Consider the following 16,413-nt stretch of genomic DNA (forward strand, 5'->3'; position numbering starts at 1 on the left):
CCCATTCACAGAGAAATGCTTTCCTAGGGAATTACATTGAGGTTTATTTACTGGTTTTCTAGATGAGATACTAGGAGCAGAAGAAGGTGCTTCATATGTTAAGCACCAAGGAATGTTATCAAGACTACCAAAAAGGGCCTAGAGAAACAAGACAGAGCAGGGCAAGTCTTAATGTTTGTTTCTCAAGAAAAACTCACAGATAGGACTGTCATGGAATTCGGTTGTACAACTCAGGAAATTTCACAATTAAAAAGAAGCAAACTGACGTGCTAAGCAATGATGAACTATGATTATTGTGGTACTGCTAAAGAAAATAAATTTTTTTAAAAAAAGAACAAATAACAGGTACCTCATTTACACCTTTTTTTCTGAGAAAACCTATAGTTACGGACAGAACCTCTGACAATGACGTTAATCTCAACCTCAAGATACTTAATTTTCCAAACTGAAACATGTTAAGAGTACATTTTAGGTAAATAAATCTTTAGAGATAGACAAGGAAATCTTACTAATCTGTGGAAAGCTTCTATTCATTTATCATAGAAAACTTAATAAATTTTAAAAGGTAAGTATCTGTGGTTGTACCTAACTCATATGACATCAGGTAAATGAAAGTGTATCTGAATTTTTGCCTATTAAACTCCAATCAAGTCTTATTATTTGTCCAAAATCTCAGTTTGATCTACAAATCCTTTATGGGACCATATTTTAAGCAAATTTACCTTATACTGGTTTTGTCACTGTTACAAGTTACAATAACTTTTCATTTTGACTTAACACACTATCTTAAAATTTTAATCCAGTTTCCTGGTGGAACGTCATCGTTTCAGTCACAGTCATATGATCATGATGAAGTCACAACAGTGCCGAGATTGTTGTCAGTCTTCACACCATATTGCAGAACCTATTCTTCCCAGGCTTTCTTACCTGTCTGCTTGCTGCTTCCTTGCACAAGAAAACAGGATATTCATCTTCAGCTCATGAATAAGTAGTCCGTTAGTGCCAAGAGCAGAGTAATTTGTCAATATTCTTGTAGCAGTAAATTCTCAGAGCATCTTTGGAGTTCCTCTTTCAATGCTAAACAGGAGATATCCCTGAAATATCATTCAGGTTCAACAAATCTAATAAGAATCAATACTGGTTCAAATAAAAACTTATTCCTTGGGCTCTTAAACCTCTCAAGCTCTTAAAATAGTCTTAAAACTTAATTACTTCTTAAATAGTTTTTTGAATTTAAATAACCTTTCAAGATGGCATCATACCTTATGAATAGTCTTTAGAGAGGTAGTTCTTTTAAGTTTCTCACAGACAGAAATTTGTGAAGCATTGCCAGATCAATTAATCCCACAAAATATACGCTCAAATGACTTTTTATATTAATAGTTAGTTGTGGCATCGTATAGCCCTGCCATATTTTACCTAACTCGGCTCACTTTTCATGTAAGGATGAAAGAGAAATATTATGTAATAGTTTCTATTAAGGTATGTTTGCAATACTGGTCCCATACAGGAAATCAATCCTGATTGGAAGTATGCTTAATCATTTGCTTCAATCCACCGCAGACAAAGGAACACAAACATGTTTAAATGCTTTCCCCAAATACACGCGAACCGTTAGCTAGAGCCTAGAGATGATTCAAAAGCAACATAGTCATTACCAAGCAAAATTTATCATGGCTTGTTTGAGTATTTCACCCTGAAATTATTATTTACACAGCGCTCAGTACAAAATAGTTAACCACACTTGAGAGATGGCTTTGAAAGTAAGGAGACATTTTCCTCATTGTTCACTTATCTTCGTCAGTATCAATGAGAAACCTCTCCAACAACTGCAACATCAGAAAAAAAGAGCAGTAAGGAGGCAAGGGCACTTCATTGCATTGGCAGCTCTTTTCATGCCTCAGTTTCTCAGGATTTTCAGTTGTCCGTTGCAATTGGGAGAAAGTTCTGGGAGAAACAGGAGCGAAGTGAGGATGAAGACTTGAAAAAGAACTTTTGTTGGAGTATGCAGGTACAAAAGTGTAACACAAAGCAAACAGGCTTGAAAAATAGGGTTTTTCCAGCAGCCGGCCAAGGATCTGAAACAAATTCCCATAGGAATCAAAGGCTGTCACAAACGACAAAAATTCTCACTCCAAATGCAAATCACTCTTCTTCTGGCTGTCTTGTTTCCCATAGGCAGAAAACAACCCTACCAAAACAAAGCACTCCTAAGTATTTAGTCCTTCATGTAGGGAAGGAATGAGCCAAACATGGATGCTAGCTAGTCACCTCACGTACCATACACGTGCAAGGTACTCGCATACTTCACAATGAAAGCAGAATGAGAACCTGCATAAAATGGAATGGCATACAAGAGCAGGGCAGGAGGGAGACTGTGACAAGGATATCATTACTGGGAAAGCAGGGTACAAAAAAAGCTACCGAAGACATGCTGCTGCAGCTGAATTATGTAGAGCTCTGAAAAAGAATGAGCTTGAATTTAACACACTGATTTATTCTCTGTTTCTGTTTCCTCACTTATGACGTAATCATTAATCAGCTACTTTTACAGTGAGAAAACTGGGTTTTGATTAAATTAATCACGAATACAGTCCAGAAATAGTTCCCTACAAGTATTCTTTTGAGCAAGCACTTCACTCCCACAGATTTTCACGAAAAGCTCCACAGCAGATATAATAGGTACAAACATGATCTAAGCAAAACTCTATTTAGCAATTGTCAAAACACCATTGAGTAGATTTCCTCATTATTCACTTGGTTCTGCTGGTATCTTCACAGCCAGAGTGCAGATAAGAACCCTCTGCTGCACAGCAGCAAAAGCAGGAGGAACAGAAATATTTCTAGCTGGGCTGGAAACTTCTCTCCTCACCTTGGCGCTAGGTACCTCTGAATTTCAGGGCCAAAATTGTTTCTGGCAGTTCTCAAGAGGCAGAAAGGGAGACTGCAAGCCAAAGAATGGCTGTTGAAGCAAGAACAGAGCTCCTGCAAAAGCCATTTCCTTGCAATCACTCTTTCATCTCAGGCCATTTGTCTGATTGGAGCTGCCTGAGCTATCATTACTAAATAACATTACAAGGGCAGTTCTGTTCAGTCATACTTAAAGGTTTCAACTTATCTCTAGACTGAAATCACTGTTCTGGAGGGATTCCTGGACAAAACTAGGAATGGGAGTCACATGCTCAGAACATATAAATGCGTTATCCTTTGAGCCAAATTTGTAGCTCCTCAGTTCAAGAGACTCCACTGCTGTACTAACATTAACGTTCATTATTCTAATTGCACATTCAGAGAGAACACCTGGTTTATAAATACAATGCCAACATGTTATATGTGGTTAAAAACAACAGAGTCCACTGACTGAAAGATCTGAAGATTTGCCTGGAGGCTTGTGTATAACAGCCACTTTGAACAATTCTAAATTTAACCAATATGCTATAAAAACAAAATGCACAGCACTTCATACACTTGTCACTAGCACTAATTTAAACCACACTGTGGAATAAGCTATTTAAATGGGTTTGTTGACCTACTTTTTAATCCCAGCTTTTGGGAAAGAAAAAAATTAAGTAGTAACTTAGAAGGTTGCCATTTCCTATAAATCATACTTTCGTATGGCATACCATACAGTATTTCATTTTATGAGTTTTTTTTTCCCACTGAATGCAGGTACACATTAAGCTGCAAAATGTTAGGAGACAGAAAAGTATTTTAATTCATTGTTGCCTTGAAGTGATCCTCATTGTCTGACGTTTTGGAAATCATTTTGCCTATAATCAGTCTTTTCTCTGTCCTCTCAGTCACATCTATTTGAAAGGAATGAGACCATCTTAAACATTAAAAGGATCTTGACACCATACAACACTACTTAAGAGGAGGGATAAAGGAACTTTTTTTAATTTAGTTCTTTGTCATAAAAATTCTTTCCTCAAGATCATTCCAAATAATTATTCACTTCTCTTTAATGTTTGTCCCAAGCATGTATTTTTAGGTTCTCTGCTGTTCTGTTACATCCTGTATGTGTAAACTCCGTTCCAAAACATTTTTCTCAGGACAACAGTATTTCTATATATTTCTCAATAGTATCCAAGTTATAAAATAGGTCAAAACCAAAATCTACAGTGCAGTTCTCACCAATACCTATACACTTACATGTGGAAGTTGATGGACCAAGTTAACAGAACAACTTATGGATGAAAGTAAGAATTTGCATTTTTACAGGTATATGATTAGAAACTGAGTGCAAAAGTGGGTCTTTTTGACTCAGTTTTTATGACAAATGAGTAAAAGTTACAAAAGGAGAAAAACGTAACCAGTTTCTGATAAAGCAAAGCTGTACAGCTGGCAAGTCTCCCTGGCTTCTGTGGACTTCTATCAGCAGGCAACTGGACAATAAAGTCCATGAATAACATACACAAAATCACAGAACCATAAAATGTTTTGGGTTGGAAGAGACCTTAAAGATCATCTAGTTCCATCCTCCCTGCCATGGACAGGGACACCTTCCACTACATCAGGTTGCTCAAAACCTCATCCAATCTGGCCTTCAACACTTCCAGGGATGAGGCATCCCCAACATCTCTGAGCAACCCGGTCCAGTGCTTCACCACCCTAAGAGTGAAGAATTTCTTCCTCAGATCTAATCTAAATCTACTGTCTTTAAGTTTAAAGCTATTACACCTTGTCCTATCACTACAGGTGCTTGTAAAACCTATCATGTTTATGACTTGATTTGATGTACGAAAGAGACCATAACACAGCTGGGAGCTAGAAAAAAAAACGGCTTTGAACTTCTTATTCTGTTAGGCATCTGTGGCAAGCTGGACTTTGCCATGAGCTAAGTGACTATACTTTGGGATGTTCATCCACTAGTGTGCTTAAATAACACAATGCAAAGAAAGAGAGAAAAGGATGTACACCTACCAGAGTAGAATAATCCTTTCACTTTGAGGGACAGACTGAAAGAGAAGGAACTGGAAAAGAATAAAATAAAAAAAAAAAGAGGTGACAGAAAATTAATTATTCTGGTGTCACGCACATCAAACATAACTGTTAATACCTTTATACAAGAGGCCACTGGAACTGTGCACATACATAACACCAAAGGCTTTATATGAGTAATAACTAACACGTTGTCAATCTAAGTTTTTCTAGAAACCTATCTTTGGTAAAGAAGCAACACATCCTGCTTTCTTTGGGGCATGTGAATGCCTTTGTGATGTGCGTACTTGCACTTAACAGGAATAGAAGATTGTGAAGACAAGCTTCTTCCATTCAAGAACACAAGGGTGGCATTTTTACCTTTAATCATAGTGAAGTGGCAGTAGAGCAATCAAACCAAGCAAGAGGTGCAGAAACTACAGGGTTACATTAATAAACAAGCACTAATAAACCTAGAAACACCACAGCACGGAAAAATTTATGTGAGAGCTGGCAAGGCAGGACGGAATGAGGAAAACTTAGCCCTTTTTCTTTTGCATGGTCTGTAAAGGGAGGAAAGAAAAAAGTGGCAATTATTAACACAGCAGAAGAAATACTGTGAAAAAAATGTATAAATAGTAAGGTGACTCCACGCAGAGCCTGGAGAATGTAAACCACCTTTATATGCTCAAAGGAGCCAAAAAATCATTTCCTGAAAAGGTCACGAGAGATAATCTAGGACCAAACATGTAACCGGTGAAGCCAGTACAAATGCAGACTTTTAGTATCATTTAAGAAAAGGCAGATGGCACTGTATAGACAATTATAGACTGCATGATCACAAATCTGCAGACCAAACAAGCCCTTTAACTATAATGAAACATTTAAAGAGAAGCTTACTGACCCAGTATCCTTGCTATTTCGTTGTCTGCATAGCTTTAGTTAGTGGAAATCCCAGGCATGGCTTCTGTTCTTGGAGATGGGGGAAAAAGGAAAAAAACCCACATTATTCTAAGTCAGCCTCATTTCAGCTAATCATAGCTCATAGCTTGACGTGTCATCTTGCCAGGAGAATCTTTTTCTGCCTGAATTATAGAGGGTTGCATTTGGATTTTTGCACACTTGTGAGATTAAACTCAAACAGAAACCTGACAGGAGACAAAACAGATCTTTTACTTATGTTTTAAGAAATATACATGTAATTCAAGTTGCACATCAAAAGTTAAGGGAACAATTTAAATGAGTATAAACTGCATGCAGAAACAATTGAGATTGCTTTCCAAGAACCTAATAACAGTCAAAGACTGGTAAAACCATAAAATTACTCTTTAGAAGAAAGACGGCGCTGAGTATTAGAAGGAACACTTGGTGAACAGATTGACTTAAATTGTGGTTTTATTAGTATCTAGCACAGGGTATCCTTTCAGAAGGCCTTCAGATAATCAGCTTGCTTTACAATACCACATGTCAACATTTTAGCCAATATTTCTGTGCATCAATAAACCAAAGCAGAGACCATTTTCTTTGCAGCAGACAGTACTCCTCACTTTAGTGTAGAGCACTAAAGAGCACAAGCAGATCTAGCAGCTCTGGTGGCTTTCCTTTAGCATAGGATGTTTTCCAGTGAACTCTGGCTACAGAGACGAGGACTTCTTCAACAAAAGAAAACACATTACCAAGGGTGGTATAGAGGAGAGGAGTACAAAGGTGCAAGGGAAGGTTTGCCATCCACAATATGGGGCTGTGTCTCCTTTGCTCTCTGCTCCATTAACTCTGCCCATGTGGCACATTGTCCACATCACCTACAACTCTGCAGACCTGTGCCTGCTTCCAACATGATGATAGGGGAGAAAGCTGGGTGCAATCTCCGTGGTACACCGCTGACATCAGGCCCAAAACATGTAGCATTTTCCAGCAGATTCATATTTAGTGAACATGAGAAGTTACAAACCTGAAGCCCAAAAGACTCGTCAGGGCCTTTGAGTGTCTGCCAGATTTCTCACTTTGGAGTCCTTCAGGGGATAAAATACGTGTTGCTTCCAAGGAAAACACAACATACAGTCCATGAGAGAGTCAGCCCTTTGACTTGCACAGTCTAGAGAAAGGCTTAGCTTTTTGCAAAATGCCTCTGCTTGTTTTCACACGCACAGAAGATATCCACAGGTATTCATCGCATGCAGACAATTACCACATCTTTGCTAGCAGAAGTGCCCAACACCATGTATACTTACCAGATTTATATTTCTTTATATTTTAAAGAAAGGTTTGGGATCATGAAGGCACCATTGCTATTCCAAGCAACTTCCAGGACAAATTAATATTTACAACTCTAATGGCATTATTTACAGTCATAAAGAAGTATCATAATACAACATCTGAATTTTTAAAATACACAGAAATGAGTATCAAACCCACCATGTATCACAGCATTCTTTTGTCAAAATTTTCCCAAAGTCTGAAGGCAGACCTCAAAGCTAGTGGAGTGCGAAAAGAGAACAAGTTGGTGCCTTTAAGGCTGTCCTTTCTTAGGCTACCTAGGAGAAACCTGAACCTACAACTATGGGACAAAGATGTGACACCTGACTGTCCAAATCTCCCACGTACTTCAAACCCAAACCTTAAAGTAAAATAAAAATAACCCAGAGGCAGCAAGGAAAGTGAAGGCAAAGGAAATCACACAAGTTGTGACTTTGTCCAGAGGATTTAGAGAGCCAAAGCTACTAGACCTGATCAGCATCTTCTCCCACCAGGACAAGAAGTTACTTCAGAGGATATAATTTTTCTTCTGACCTATGTCAAGCAGTACAAACTGTTTAAATTTGCCTGTTGAAATTAAGTGACGTACTACAAAGAACAAGGGGCCAAGTCAGGAGAGCTAATGTTTAGCCACATGAGCAATGAGCCCAGACAGGGGCAGCCAGGTCTGAGAACAGTTTATAGGTGTTCCTCAGAGGCGATGACAATCTGAGGTGGCACAGGAAGTAGTGACTGACTTCTGGCTGTCACTGGTAGCCAAAAAGAGCTAAATGAAAGTACTGCTGTGTTCCTCAACAAAAACTATGATTTTCTGCAGGAGTTGATATAATTATCAAAGTGCAGATATTTTAAACAAATGTGAGATCTTTTCCAGAGGGAAAATAATTTAGTCTGAAGAGGTCTAACAAGGGAGCTACCAGATCTTTCATGGCTGTCAAGGCCAGAAGGTGAATGCATCACAGTAAGCAGTGAAGAAGAGTGAACAGTGACTTATTCCTTCATTCAGATACATCTGGTTATCACCCAGAAGCTTCTGTACCTTTGAATAACACAAGAGACCTGTGCAGTAAGCCAGACAGCAAAGAGCATTTATGCCATATGGAATCTATTTCTTGAATAACCAGAATTAGAAGCTATCTCACAGAAATACAGCTAATGAAAGTAGGGATTGGGGCTGGGACTCCTACTCTCATGCAATCACTTCCCTCCATCCTTATCCTTCAAAGCCAACAATGGGATGACAGCAATCAGAGTATCAGCTTTGATAAAGCATGAGGGAAAAAGCTATAGTAGTTCTTTATTATTAGAGAAAAACATTAAAAAAGGAACCAACCTTTACTGTCTATTAGCTGGTTCCCAAGCAAGTTGATAAAAATCATGACATAACTTCATCATCTGCCTTTACTCTGGTGTTTTTCCCTCTGCCCAGCTCATATATACGCCTCCCCAAAGAAGAGAAAACCCAGACAACCAATTATTTTTCCTCATGAAGACAAAACGTTTTGTGATGACTATAATGAAATTCATTGGCACTGAGAATACAGGTGCAGAATAGGAAGACGCATAGCACAGAGCACATTTAAATCTAATCTAATGAAGTTTTCCAAACAACTTTTAAACACTGTACTGTTGCATCTCAAAACAGTAAGCCTTTTATGCAGTACAGGCTTCTGATACACTCACCTCACAACCCATACCCACCTACTTTGCATGTTTCTATTGCTGTACACTGCATTTCCTTTTGGCAACTGTACCTAACCTACTTCCAAAAGAGAACTAAGACTGTATTCCCAGTTAAGAGCAGCACAAGGTTGATCAGAGAAGTCTGAAACAGGAAAAGATATAGTTTATAATATGAAAACAGGGAGAACCAGCAGAGTGCAGTTCTAGAGCAACGGCTTCTAAGGTTGTGGGTTTTTTTTTTAATATGTAACTCTTGTTGTGGATGAAATCAATGGGCCCACACTGTTTTTCAAAATCTGAAATAGACAAGTCTCTTTTTTATGACTTAAAAACATAATTTAGCCTTTGCTGAGCAGACTTATTTCTATACACAAAGCATGCCAGTCAATTACATCGAAACAATTTCATTCAGGTCACTAAACATCAGTAGGTAGCATGATTTAGTGCCAGGAGTGTATTATACAAGAGCACAGCAATTTTGAGGTTTAGAATTGAAATGGAAATTGCAACATGGATGAATATCGACAGTAAGCAGAGAGAGCAGCAGGGAGCATCCTGCACTTACCCAGGCCCACGTGACGAGCCCCTTCCTAACAAGGAATCCTTCTCCCACATCATACAACGTCATTGTATTTTTTTAATTCAAGTTAATTTCTAGCATTTGCGAGACGAGTAGAGTAGAGGAGTCACATGTTTAAAAAAATGAAGATGTTACACCTAATTTCATAGTTCTAGATTCATAAAAGCTATTTTATTCTCTTGCATAATTGAAGGCTTTTATTTACACCTGAAATAAAACAGTATTAAGTATTCCTGGCCCCACTTTTTCGATCAGAGGAAGAACTAGAATTGGTGACGACTTATGGTTATTGATCCAACATTTCCAACATCTTTGAAACACAACTCTAACACACTGAAAGATAAGATATCTTATTTTGGTCATTGTTCATAAAGGTCCCTTTGATACCTGTTAAATAAAGGAATTTGGCATTTTCTTACAAAAATGAATAAAATACACATCAACTTCTTGTAATTACAAGCAATTGCTCAATTAAATAAAACTGACCTGGAGTCATATCCTCTGAAATACCGAATACATCCCTGGAAACACTATGGCTCCTAAAAACAATATCGGATGATGAGTTCTACTTTAAAATACCTGTTTCAACCATCACTACTTATCTAATTCGAAGTTAGCATGTTCTGTTGACCAGGAAACAGCAGAGAATTGCTCCAACTACCTGCTTTCTCAGTCCAAAGCGATCATTTATTTTTTACTATTCAAAAAACCATCATCTTCGAGGATACGGGCTATTTCTTAGCTGTGATTATTACCTCTTGGCTCATATACTCTGACAATCAGAAATATTACACTGTGGAAATTTTTTTCCACATGATGGATTTCATCAATTGTTCTTTAGTAGTATCTAAACTACCATCATGTTACACCAACCAAAGATCATCTTTCCTCTGAAAGATTTGGGGATATGAGAAGTTTTGGCCTGGTTTTAATTGACTCAGATTGTCCTCTGAATTTGTCAGTTAAGGGCTCTAAAAATTGAGATTTCCATGTTAATTTTACCTTTCTCCTGTCCTGCAGTTACTCATCACAAATGCAAACAGCAGACCACGTTTTAAATGGAGTATTAGAGCTTTAAAATTGTTGAGCAAACAATGGATAAATGAATTGTTAACTCATTTTGTATTCACTGTAGCAATACTAAGATTAATTATATGTATTCAGTATAATAGTTTAACAGACAGACTATATCAATTGTTTATGTACCAGCTATGTTTTGAAGAGTTACTCCACAACATCTTTAGACAACATCTTTAATAGATGCTTCAAAATAAGTGATGGCAAAGAAATCTCTTGGGAAACTATCAAATGCCTTTTTAGGTGGCTAATTAACAGCTGCAACCCCCAGCAATGTAAAAGAATCAATGTGAACACTCAGTTCCATCAGAAATTTGTTTCAAGGTAACAGCTGTCACAAAACAGTGAGACAAGGAGAAAAAGAGGTGGAATAAACACTTAATGGTCACTTCTAGTCTCTGAAATCTTTAAGGGTTCATTTCTGCAACCTTAGTCAGTCCTTATTTCAGAGGGACAACGTGCATTAGCATACCTTAACACAAGGAACATCTTCAGGATTCTGATAGGAACGTCTCAAATATTGAGGGTGAAAAACTGGCACCACTGACACTGTGAGACTTCCACAAGAGCAGTGGGACCAAGGCTTTGCCCCCAAATGCTTAACATGCTTCCATCTTCAACTGCCCCCTCCTTCCAGCCTGATTCTTCAGATATCCCTCTTTCTCATATCCTTTCTTCTCTCCACCCAGCCATTTCAGCACCTCACATGAGCCTGCCTTTGTGTGAGACCCACCATTTGCAAAACCTTTGCAAATGTTTTCTCTGTCCAAAATGATGATTTGTTTTTACTATTAAAAAAAAAAAATCTCTGAGGATGAGGACTATTTCTTAACTGCAATTATTACATCTTGGCTCAGGTACTCTGACAATCAGAAGTATTATGCTACAGATTGTTAGTTGTTTTTTCTTTTCTTCACATGATAGATCACATCAAATGTTCTCTATCAACTACCATCATGTTACACCAACCAAAGATCATCTTTTCTCTCAAAGACTTAGGCTTATGCAAGATTTGGCCTTATTTAAAGACGTGGTCAAGAGCAGTTCACTGCCTCCACACTGCTGCTTTTGTCCTCTGTGCGCTGGCAACACAGGATTCACATTTTAACTTTCAAAGGCCAAAAAATGAAAGAACTAAACATTTCCAATCTGTTCTTCTAAAAGAGTTTCAAAGGGGAAAACAAATGGCCCATGTCTTGGGGAACATGGAGTGAAACCAAAAAGAAAAACTACAGCCTGCTCCCAAAAGCAATGATTCTCTTGGGTTGGAACCGACACAAAGCCTTTGTGTGTGAAAGGGATAGGAATGACAAAAATATTTCTTTCACGAGTCCTTGTTCCCCTAAATCACACATTTTTTCAAACTCCGCTCTTGGTTAGCAAAGAAAAAAGAAAATCAAAACTCACAATTCTAAAAAAATGTTGTTACAAATCTTGTTTTTCAGAAATAAGACACTTAGATGAATACATCTTGTTTTACTGATTTAGAAATCTCTGATGGGAAATAATTAACCAAGACAGAAACCACCACCATGTCAACTGCTGAAGAGCTTTAGGCAATAGTGTCCAAAACAACTGTCACAAATTGTGACAGTGAATGTTCCAGTAGAGACTTTTAACATTATCATCAGCAGTCTTGCACAGTTTAAGCATATTTTACAAACTAGAACATATTTTACTTGATCATAACATCTATCAAATCAGATAACTATGTATTCCTGGACTCTAAGTAACCATGAGTTCATCATACCCTTGAAACAGCATGCTGGATAATTTCAGAAAATCTGAAGGTATATGCTTAGAGGACCTGACTCTGCTCTAACATTTTTCATGAGCTCTGAAGTAGACAAAAGTTATTTGGATTTGAGAATTAAGAAGTGCAACAAGCAAAACTCAATACTTAATGCAGCAGCTACTGTTTCATTCAAGTAAAAAAAAAAAAGGAATCAGTAATGTGGGCACTTAGTTTAATATAGACACAAAATTTATGAATCATGACAATTAAACAATGACTCATCAGAAGAGGCAAGTAAGCAAAATCAGTTCCCTGTTTAACCCTGCATAACATAAGAGTTCAGCTATTTTTTTTTTTTAATTGCAGTAACATTACTTCTGAGGGCCAAATACAATACCTTTAAAAACCTTCCAATCTGCATAGACATTTACCTAAATTATCCTTTTCTCGAACTGATTTTCAATGAAGTAGTGTGTCTGCTTACCAAGAATATGTTTGAATATACGACTGTGCTCCCGAGTCTTCCCAAAGTAAGCCATGGACTTTCACAGATGGATTTAAAAGCAGGAAGTTTCACAGTATTCTGATTCTCTGAAGTATAGAAGCTGACTGCAAGAACATGCCTGACTAGTAGCACACAGCGTTGATATTTCTTCAGTCACACTCTAGTCTCACTAGTTCTAGTCACACTCTAAGAGCTGATTAGAAATTAGGTTTGATTTCTATTTTGTGGCTTTTTTTGTATTTTGTTTCATAACCTAGGGAAATAGGAGTCTGCACCACTTTTTCATAACACATATAAAAATAAGGGTGTTTGGGCAAGGGCAAAAAAAGAAGAAAAAAGGAGGAAAACAGCACATTCTCCTCTCCAACCTCACGTTCCCAGAAAATCTAAGGCTGCAAAGAGCAATTCTCTTCCTACCTTAGGGTTCTCTCCATTATGAAATCTGTCATATTGTAAAGGAGAGAAACAGACCAGTATTATAGGTGACATTTTCCCCCTAATGAATCAATAATCAAGTTATTAGTAATATACATCTTCCTTATAAACTGTAAATAAATTTAAAATGCCTTCCCTACAAGATAAATCTCCATCTTATTTTGTCGCCTAACTTCTGCTGCGTTGGTTTGATTTTACCTTTCTGTTAGGTATGGTGTTTCTGTTACTCTTCCAAGTAGTTGTGTCCCTTCCTAAAGGGAAATTATCAGGGCAACAAGGCTGTAAGTGCCTCCAAATACTACATGGGCACTTGACAGACCAACAAAGGAGTGCAGGAAAAGGGAAGGAAAAGAATCTTAAAGTCCTGGCGTGTCTGAAATAGAACACACAGCATGTCAGATGCAAATGAAGATTGTACATTGCAATTAGCTTTTATTTTATTGCAGGGGAAGAGATACTAAAAGAAAAAAAAGAAATTTCTTTCTACAAGCACCCCGAGTCACTTGGACAACCTGTTGCTAACCATTCCTTTCTCTGCTTTTCCCCCACCACCCAGCCTGCCACACACCTATATATTCTCTAATTTTAAGCATACAATTGCTCTGTCATTTTAGCTACTCCACAGCAGGGATTAGGATTTTTCAAGAGACCTTTTTGTTTACTGAACAATCAAGCAAAATAAAAGGTTAATAGTTCAAGAGTAGCTATAAGGAAAATAGACCAAAAGCCTTTCCTGGTATAACCTCATTGACTTCATAGACTCAGCTTTTGATGCATGTTTTATACACAATATCTTTGAAGTAAAGAACGTATAAGGGCTTTTAGAAGATGTTATACATTATAATGAAACGAATCAGAAAAATTACTTGGTTTAAGCACATTACTCTGTCTCAACTTCATGATTGAGATAGGACACACTAAAGAGAAAATAACATATATTACAAGAGTAGGAGAGTCTCACTTTAAGTGTAGGTGGTGTTAGGTTAATAGGTTTTAATGCTGGAGTGAAATGTCACTGTTAACTGGTGTTCCTTTTGTTGATATTATATACCTGCATTTACACTAATATGATTTGCTGAATTAAGACAACTATTAAAAAAAAATTGATTTAGCTAGATTTTTCAAGGCAGGAAGAGGAAGGACAAAGACATACCAAGTGATGCTGCAAGCCTTGAGGGTAGCTAAGAAGCTGGTATTTCACTAATTAAAAAAAAAGAGAGATGGGGAAAAAAAAAACAACACACCACGGAAAAGACAACTACTGGGGTAAGCTAACAGCTCTGTGAAAGGATAAGAGATAGCTGGAGTAGGATCTTGCTTGCCAGCAGGCAAGGTTCAAGAAGTCACTGATGTAAGGTCACATGGAAACAGATTGCATTGGAGATGGAGTCTCCAATGATTTACTTGAACTTTATGTTCCAGATGTCTTCATGTAAAGGTGTACTTCCTTAACATTTAGGAGCAGTGAGACACACATTTTATGACCCCTTTGTTTCTGTAAAAGCCCTTACAGGAAAGGATTTAGCACAATGGAGGTTTTTCCATATTTTCACGTTTGCTGTAGAATTGCTGTTAGACATATTTATTCAATAAGCAGATAAACCTGTTGCATTTAAATACAGGAAAACTGAGTTTATGTGCAAGAACCAACTGTGCTCACAAAAGATTAGTTACACAAATCTGCTTGACTAACTACAAAACTTATGAAGCCTTTACATAACACACTGTATGACGTGGTATATTCATGCAGGTAATCGTGGATGGGATGAGCAGTTTAGGAAGGCGTCATTCAGTCAGTTTATAGATTTCTGACAAGAAAAAGGAGCAAGAAACAGTCAGATATTATTATTTACAAGGGCATATTGTGAGAAAGTTCTCCCAAAAATACTGTCTCCAAAAGAGGTACAGTTATGGATCCTGCCCTTTTCTTAATAAAAGCATTGCTGTGTATTAATGCTTATGGTTACAACTGAGCATCTGCACTTGAGCAGCTCTCTCACTCCGACAGTAATTTATTAACTTAAGTATGCAGCATCCTAGCACTTTCTGCTAGCGAGACCTTACAGAAGTGGTATTATCACACACCATCATATGCAGGTAGTTTGATCAGGATATCACCACAGGGAGGATTAGAGACACAGAACCATGAATTATTTTCTCTTCTAAATAGAGAAGTTCAGAAGATATTACAAATATGAGCTATAAAAATGAAGGATATCTATTTAAAAACCTCTTGTTGAAATTTTTATTACAGGGTGTGAGGAATAATTAAAAGTACAGCTGTGACATAAACAGAAAAGACAGATAGGAATTTGATAAAACAGGGTAATTTTCAGGGCATAAACTATGAAAATGAGATGAAATTAAGAGCAGGAAATTTTAGGCTAAATACTTAGTAGCTGGTCATATCTGTTTTACAGGGGAACTCTATCAACTGGGATATGTAATACTAGCCAGCCAAAGCAATCGTGAATTTGTGGAAACACAGGTATGAATTGGATACTTTAATATTTTTAGCCTCATTCTGATTCTTGGACCACAGGTAAATCAGAAAGGGGCTCAGTTAGCTGTAACAATGTTTCTAATATTTACCATTCTTTTTGTAACCAGTTCCGTTTGGAAAGTTACAGTCCTCTGACTACAGGCAACACTATTAATCATGCATTATACCTTGAGATGGATATCCATCCCTTCTCTCCCTCACACAGGTTGAGAAACCATTAAAAAGAACAAAGCAGAAAGGCACAGCCTGTCAAACTGCACAGCACTAGAAAGGTTATCGTAATACAGTTGCAGGCTGCTGTCTTTTCCAGCCTGTATGACAGATGAAAAATTTCATTCTTGTGACGAAAACGGTAATGAGGATAGAAAATGGCACAACATGAATCCAGCTTTCTGACAGGGTTCGTAATGAGAATCAGAATTGTGCAAAGTCAATCTAATCCCAACACAACGTTAGAACTCAAAGTCACAGGGGACTTGCTTGTATCTATAGTTATCCCAGGAGCACAAAGCTTACGTGGGGAAAAAAAGATACAAGAGCAGCAATTTGAAGCTAAAAAAGGCTTGCACTACCATAAAATAATGGGGACAATCTGATAGAAGACCAGTCTCAAGTCCCAGATTTGGTGCAGCTGATTGCACCATCATAAGTGAGTGCATACTAGTGAACAAATGACAAACCACAATCTAAAGGTTGATTTCCTCTAATCTAGAAGATGG

Source organism: Tauraco erythrolophus, chromosome 7, assembly GCF_009769465.1.
Source record: "Tauraco erythrolophus isolate bTauEry1 chromosome 7, bTauEry1.pri, whole genome shotgun sequence".
NCBI lineage: Eukaryota > Metazoa > Chordata > Aves > Musophagiformes > Musophagidae > Tauraco > Tauraco erythrolophus.